Source organism: Vicugna pacos, chromosome 30 (genome assembly GCF_048564905.1).
Source record: "Vicugna pacos chromosome 30, VicPac4, whole genome shotgun sequence".
Taxonomy (NCBI): domain Eukaryota; kingdom Metazoa; phylum Chordata; class Mammalia; order Artiodactyla; family Camelidae; genus Vicugna; species Vicugna pacos.
The window spans coordinates 2,681,553-2,689,683 of record NC_133016.1 but is presented as its reverse complement, the minus strand read 5'-3'; positions in this window follow the sequence as shown (position 1 = coordinate 2,689,683).

Below are 8,131 nucleotides of genomic sequence, written 5' to 3'. Positions count from 1 at the left end.
CCAGATTGTCACGTCGTTATTTTTGCCTTTGAGGTGTTATTTCAGTAACGAGAGTTGTCGCTTATGCGATCAACCAACAGAGATTCTATTCAGAATCATCCCTTTGTGATGTGTGTACTGACACGCCTCGTTCAGATAGTGTTGGACCTTTCAAAATGATAAGTAAAATTTTTTAACTCCGCTGGGTGCCGCCGGATCACTGAGTGTAGCCGTTGGCTGGTTTGTACGTCAAGGGGCTGAGGTGCTTCTGTGGAAGAATCCTCATGTGCTGTTCTAAAATGGTCACAGTCATCCTTTGAGTGAATCCGGGACTTAGTGGTGGGGACCCGGGGCAGGTCTTACTCTCACAGAAGACCCTGGGGGCCTTGGAGCTGGTTCTGCGTTGACCCTAAGAGGAAAGCCTGGTTTCTGCACTTTTAAAAATGTAATTTTTATAAATTGAGCTGCCCTCTCCCCCAGTGTCGGGGGCCCGTCTGACTTGGTTGGGCTGCTCTGAGATACTGGGGGGCCCTGCTGGGGAGGCCCCTGGGGCTCCGGGCGGGTCAGCGTTGGGACCCCGGGTCCTAAAGTCCGGGGCTCTCTGTGCACTCTGGCCTCTTCGCCCCAGAAGTACTTGAGGACACGGGCAAGACACTTTCTTTTTCCACCTTTTGCTTAAATTTTCATAAAACAATTTCAAGGAAGCTTCAAACGTGCAGCGCTCTGTTCGGAAGCAGCTAAGCAGTTGTGCCGTTTCCATGATCTCCTTCCACGCGTGGGCGGGGAGGGTGGGTCCTCCTCCCTGAAGGATGCGGGAGGAGGAGGGCAGGGGACCACCTCAGCGACGCCGGCTGTGCCGAGGCCACAGAACGCAGGGCCGTGTGCTGCCGCCTCCTACTTTCAGGGCTACGGGGCTCTGCCCTCTAGGGCTTCAGCCATGTAGACATTTCGGTTTGGTTTCTGGGTGATTATGTACTTTGGCTCGAGAGGTGACAGGAGAAGTGACAGTGATGGAGCCTGGGGTCTTTGCACGATGATCCTTCAAAGTTATGCTTCTTTTATCACAGGCCTGAAGATGGATGCTCTGTGATTCACCTTCAAGTGGGAGAGTCAGCACAGCAGGTGAGGGGGTGAGAGGGACATCAGAACCTGGAAGGGGGCACCTTGGTCCCCACGTGGAGCTTCAGGGCTATTGGAAAGCCTGCAGCCTGAGTGCTGGCTACCGGGGCGAGGACACAGGACTCAGGGTTCCCTTCCTTACTTTTTTATTTTTCTGATTCATCAACCACTTTATTATCTTGTCATCCACCCGAGTTCCCCGCCCAGTGGGGAGAAGACCAGCTCATCCTGCTGCTAGAACAACACCGAAGAGGCTGATCCGTTACTGCAGCATCTTCAGTAGTAAGTATTAAACGGTGACATTTATCCAGCACGTCCTCCCGGCCAGGAACTGTTCTGAGTGCTTCACGCGTGGTAGGTCAGAGGGCAGTGCAGGTGAGGAGCCCACAGCACGCATGGACACTTGCCCAAGGTCATGGATACTTGTCGTGATTGACAAGGGTGGACCTGAGCCCATGAGGCTTTGCTGCGGGGTCCGTGTTCTCAGTCTCCCCCATCAAGTGCCCTGTGACCTGGCCCGGGTGTGACCGGCCCCAGGGGAGGGTCTCTTCTTTCTCCACCCTGAGCCGATGAGCATTCTCCCAGTCACCTCCAACTGCCGCTCACCTCTCATCGCGAACCCTGACAGCTCTGTCCTCTGTTGGATCTGAAAAATAAGCTGGAATGATGTTTGCTGAGTTTGTAGCATCCTCAGTTGAGTGCAGGTCTCACGAGTAACACAGAAACTCGACTTGTATAAACACAGAGATGGAAACATCCAGGGGACAGGTTGGCTCCCTCTAATTTGAGGGTTTCCTTACACAAGTTTCTGCTTCCTTCTCGTGTTTCAATCAATGCGGCCCCCCCACTCCCTGCGGTGCATCCCCAGAATGGACTCCACAGGTGGTGGTGGGTGCTCTCCGTTTCTCAGCAGCACCTTTCCTTGGCCCAGGGGCACAGTCTGTATCCTCAGGACCCTGAGGCCAAATGGCCCAGAGCACCTGGAGGAAAGCGGGCCACTTGAAGCCTAATGGGGGCTGGAGGGCTGGGCGGAGGCATGTGACCCGGGGTGACCAGCTAACCTCCTGTACGCACCTGTTTTGTATTTGTATCTGCAGCCTGAGCCTCGGGTTTAATAACTCGTCACATGCTTTGTTTTCCTTTCAACTTGGGATTTTAAGAGGTTTGGGACACTCCTCTGAATGTGGGTTGGGTTCGGATGTTCATTGTCACTCAGTTGCTGTTTAAAGAGACATTAAAGCCTGTGAGATGGTGATAAACCTGAGTTTACAAACGGAAAACAGGCGTTGAGGCATTGTATGCAAACAAAGTGATTAGAAACTTTTAAGATTTATGTTCCTACATTTCTATATTCGATGCTCTTTGAAAAGCTTTGAAATGTTGGTCTAAAGCATGTCTAAACTACTTCCAAATCTCCAGAAACCTATATATAGAAATAAAGGTTTCTGCTCTTCTCCAAGGTAAAATTTCTTGTTACTTACTTTATTGTTATGTTTCTGAAGATGATGGAGAACGTTCAGAGCCAATTATTGAGTTTTAAGTTAAAAGATACCAAAGAGCACGATTTGGAGAGCGTTTATAATTTTCCCAGACCTTTTATAAAAGAGTAATACAGAGACACTGCAGAGAACTTGTAACACACACACACACACACACACACAAATAAATAAAGAAGAAAATAGAAATTAACTATTGTGTTCGCCTAGAGAAAAAGCACTTCATGTTTCAGGGTTAGCATCTTTTTCATGTTTCTACAAAATAGAGATTATGCTCAATATACTTTTGTAGTTTTTTTTTTTGCTGTTAGTAGATAATGTGTATTTTTCCCATTTCATTAAATACCCCAAATTTCTAATATGATTGAGATATACTGTAATTTATTAATCAATTCTCTATTAGAATTTTGAAAAGGAGTGTTCAGATTCTTTTCAAGTTTTCACTGCTCAAATGAGTTCACAAGAAGAGCCCACCCAGTATTTCCATGAATATTTCTGATTATTTCCTTAGAATAAATACTTAGCATTGAAATTTCTGCCTCATAGTGTGATTTGACGCCTGGGCCCAAATCATCCACAGGAAACCTGGTACCAGCTTACACGCCATTAGCATAAGAACGACCATTTACCTCCACCTTTCCTTTGTGAACACAAGGATTTTTTTTTTTAAATTTCTGCCTCTTTTCACTAATTGGCCAGTGTAATGTCGATGTTTTCATTAATAATATTTTTAATGTTTATTGTCCATTGATGTTATTTAAAGAGAAGATGGCTTAAGAGCTTGTATGATTTTTTTTTTTTGAGGTCTTTTCATGTGAATTGTGATTTCATTGAAATTCGGTGACCAATGGGCCTGTTTCACAGACAACACGCCACCAGGAGGAGAGAAAGGAGTTGACTGAGGTCTGCGGCCCCCTGAGGCTCCAGCCCTAGGACGACAGCGTGTCTCCCAGGGCTTTCCCATTGGGTCCACGGCACCACTGCTCACACAACACACAGCCAAGGGCACCAAGGGGATGATGGACCAGCGCCCTTTAAATTGCCAGACTTGTAATAGGGAGAGAAGACCCAAGTTCTGTGATTTCTAGTTTACAGTTAGTATTTCGTGGGCAAACAAAGATAATCTCAAAATGAAGTAGACTGCCCTCCGGGGATGAGGTTCGATCCCGCAAGGTGAGGGCTCTCACTGACTACTATTTAGAAGTTGACCCACAACGAGTTAGTCACTGTTTTCCTTAAATCACACAAAAACACCTGCCACTCAGTCTGACCCGTGTGATGCCTGTGCTGCATTGTTGGGGAATTGACTTCTACCAGCTGAGCAGACAGGAGAAGCAGTGGGCTCACCTAAGCCATCACATCTTGTTAAAATGTCTGAGACAGGGCACAGGGCAAACTTTTTAACTGAGACATAATTGACATACATTAGTTTCAGTTGTCCAGTATAATGATTTGATGAATGTATATCCTGCTAAATGACCACCACGCTAAGTCTAGTTAACATCCGTCACCACACATGGTTACTGAGCTTCTTTCCTGTGTTGAGAATTTTTAAGATCGACTCTTCTGGCGACTTTCAAGTATATAATACAGTATCGTTAACAACGGTTACCAGGCTGTACATGACATCCCTGGGACGTATATATTTTATAACTGGACGTTTATAACTTGACCCACTTCACTGATTTTACTATGTAATAACAAAACTAAGAAAGGTGGGAATTTTTGAATCCTTTATGACCTTTGTAATTTAAATATTGAATCATGTTTCCAAGCCATAGCTCTCTGCTTCATAGTTTATGCTGCTATGCCCTATTGATACTGAGTAATGATTGACCAATTAATCATTACACTTACCAATTTCAACCTTTGGCTCTTTAAAGTCATTCAAACTATGGAAGGCAAATATTTAGTTATCTTTTGATTTGTTCACTTTAAGAGACAGTAGTGTCCTAAATACCGTTGTTTCATTCGTAATATATTTATTTATAAATTAGTAAAATCTAATGTCTACTTTCAAAGCTCCTTATTATTCTCCTTTTGGAGATTCATGTCCTCACTCCATTTCTGAGTCATGAAATTCACAAATCCTTCACTTGGATATTCCAAATTCCAGGGTGGAGAACTCAAATATTGGTATAGGACCATGAGTATTTGCACGTTGAGTGGTGTGACAATGACTGCGTCTCAAAGCCAGACTCCAGACGTCCCTTGGGATCATCATGCCTTCCAGCAGTTAATGGAAACCAAGGGCATTAAAATCCAAAAAAATCTGCAAGCAGAAATCTGCTGGAAAGGACTTTGCTCCAACTCCAGATTACTATGAAAAAATAGATCTCGAGTAGGAGAACCCTGAATGTGTCCTTCTTTCTCAAGGTGATTGTTGCCTTAAATACAATGTGCATCTTCGTCTTTAAGTTCTGGCTAGAGAGTTGGAAACTTACAGTGACAACACGGAGCATCTTGCTTGTTAAGGGAGAGCATGATGTCCCAGAACCCTCCGGACAAAACCCTGGAAGCTGCAGGAAGGGGCCCCAGCTGCCATCGCTCTAGCTTCTTGGAAGAAAAGGATAGATGCCTCTTTGCAGACAACCTCTCACTTTCCTTAAATTTCCGTTGCGATAAAAGCACGCCCCCTTTTTTTCTGAGACACTTAGATTTTTAAATGTCTCGTTATCTCCTTCCACAGGCTTTCCTTTTTAAGAGTGGAATCTCGTACCAGGACTAGAGAGTCTGATATTTTGGATGCTGATGTAAATGTCACCTGTTTTGTCAATGGTTTCCACGCCGGGAGAAGAATTTAACTACATTGCTTTGACTTTTTTGGTGAAATTGGCACAGCACGCGTAGCAGGGAGCACAGCCACGGCCTTCATCTCTCCTCTGCCAGGTGTCACCACGCCACGTCCCGGGAGCAAATTTGGCCTTAGGAGTTGTTTGGAGATGGGATCGTGGTCTCCACTGTGATTCTTAAAGGTTCCAGTCATTTTGATGCCTGTGTTTGGAGGGAGTGACCAGCAGGTAGACCTGCATTAAGGAGAGAGCGCTTGCCTGCGAGAAGGTGGGATGAAGCCCCTGGACCAGTGCGGCAGCTGATGGGATGCAACAGGTATGCTCTGTGCATCCCGTGTGGACGCAGCTAAAGCCAAGTGCTCAGAAGCAAGAAAGGAGCAGGGGTGACATGGACTGCTGAATGGGTGTCACGGGCTGGGAGACAGAGATCTGGTTCTGACCACCGTAGATGGTTCGGAGATTTCGTTTGGTGAGAAAGAAAAGTGCAAAGAGAGCACGGGAGTGTGGCCTTGCTGGGGTTAAAGATCGTGAAGCTTTAGAGAGAATGTATAAAGGGAAATTTCTTTCTGAAGTAATTTATGGAAATGCCGTGCTCCTTTGAAGGCTCCGTGTCACCGCGTGGCACTACGCAATGTTCTCTTTCTTCACCTGTCAGGCAAAGACCACCTCGAAGAGTCTCACTGCTGATTACTAGTTAATTGTCATTAATAAGTGACAACTGACATTATGGGGGTTTAATGCAGAGAGAACAGAAAGGAGCCACAGATATTCTAATGAGCTGACTCCTACGTGCCCTCTATTGTTGTGGAAAATGAGGAGCTGCCGTCACTGTGCGGGAGATGGGCTTCAATTGCTCTGGAAAATATTCTCTTTTAATTTCTTTATGCATAGATAATTCCCGGTACTCTGTAGATCTCTCTCTCCTACCCCCTCGCCCTTGAGCACGTGCACACACACGCGCGCGCGCACACACACAGCAGCTCCTGTAACTTGTTCTTGGACAAGGAAGTAATACCCTCTAAAAAAAAAAAAAAGCAGATGGAAAAGAAAGGCCTCTTCATGTCAGAGTCAGAGTGGACGTGGATGGGGACTGAGGTGGAGAGGTCCAGAGTTGAGAAACGAAGGGCAGAAGGATGGCCAAGGGGAGGAGCTGATTTGACAAGGAAAGATGCGCCAGTCACAGTGGGAGAGCTCCCTGTGCGGATCAGGAACACGGGAACACACATCACGGTCCGGCTACCCGAGAGGAACACTGCTCTTTCCGGCCCTTAGCGCTTTAAAACCATGACAACCACCCCCCAAAATCCTCAGAGAATCTTCCAAAAGAGAACCAGAGATGAGGGAAAATGATTCAGTAGATGTTGAACTTGGAGTTACATCAGTTGCCATTTGTTCTGGCAAATTTTATCCAAACAGAATTTGCTAGTTAGAATCCTGAATCTCCAGGACCTTGTTCTTTCTCGCGTGTGTGTGTGCGCGCGTGCGTGCACACATACAAATGCACCACTTATTTTGACATTAGAGTAGAAAATAAAGGGAGAAAACACAGCCAAATAATGTCCCGGTGGCCTGGAGCCACCTCCCTGGTTCTCTGTCATCTGGAGGGAGAGGGGTCGGTGTTCTGCGCATGTGCGCTGCACCCCGTATCAGCTCTAACACAGGAGATTTCCAAGCAGGACCGCGGCGGAATGATCTCGGGGAAGATGCAGGCTGAAGCCAGTAGGAGTAAGACATGTTGTTTTCAAGTGCCAACACCTCCTAACAACAATTTCTCGTGCTATCAGATCACTTCACACCGTGCCACACACCTTCCATCACGCCCTTATCACACAGACGCAGTTTCAGGCCTGAGATCTGAAGGCCACACTGCCTGCCGGAGAAGAAAGCCCCACCCTGACCCTGAAACACCGCTGCGGCGGGCGCTCCCTTGTGCCGTGGACACCCCTCCCCTGTGTTCATTCCTGCTCCGCTCTGGGTTTTAGAAGCGAGGCAGCATTTTGAATGGCCGTGGGCAGCGGGATCTGGACTTCTCTCCCATCAGCATCATCCCGGACCTCCAGATGGTCCTGACAGGATACAGGGAGATGGTGAGAGATGACCATTCTGGTGTTCTAATGGGCTTGCTGGCAGCCACACCACGTTGCTGACATGTGTCATGATCTCACATGGAGCATCTGTACTTGTCCTTGAGTTTTCAGACCTATGTTCTCAGCTTGACACTTAGATTTGGTTTGTGGTTTTATTTGGAAAAGAGGGAGATTGGTTCCAGCTTGGTATCATCTGTAACTGTGATCAGCAGTTACCCTCACCGACGTTTTAATAAAAAACGTGGAGAAGGACACACCGAGTTTGTTCCAGGCACTGGACAGCCTCCCAAGTGTACGTCGATCCAACACCCGTCAGGACTTTACTGGTATCACACTATGGTGGAGAGCCCGGGATTCGGAGGCTGGGGATCAGACTATTTTATGGACCTCAGTTTCTTTTTCATCAAAATTATAGTAACACAGCAAATATGCCCCCCTTTGTGCTCCGTCATGGAAGGGGCCTCCCTGTGGTAGGTGTTATCATCACTGTGGTTAGATTTGCTCGATCAATTACAAGTCTGCGTTATTAGGCAGCCAGCCTCTCTCATTCATAGAAACATCAGAAAGACTTTTTCCAGGGTCTGTTTTCAAGTGGCAGACGCACAGGTAGGTCAGCGTGATCAACCATGTGTTTGCATTGGAAGAGTTAAACGTGAGT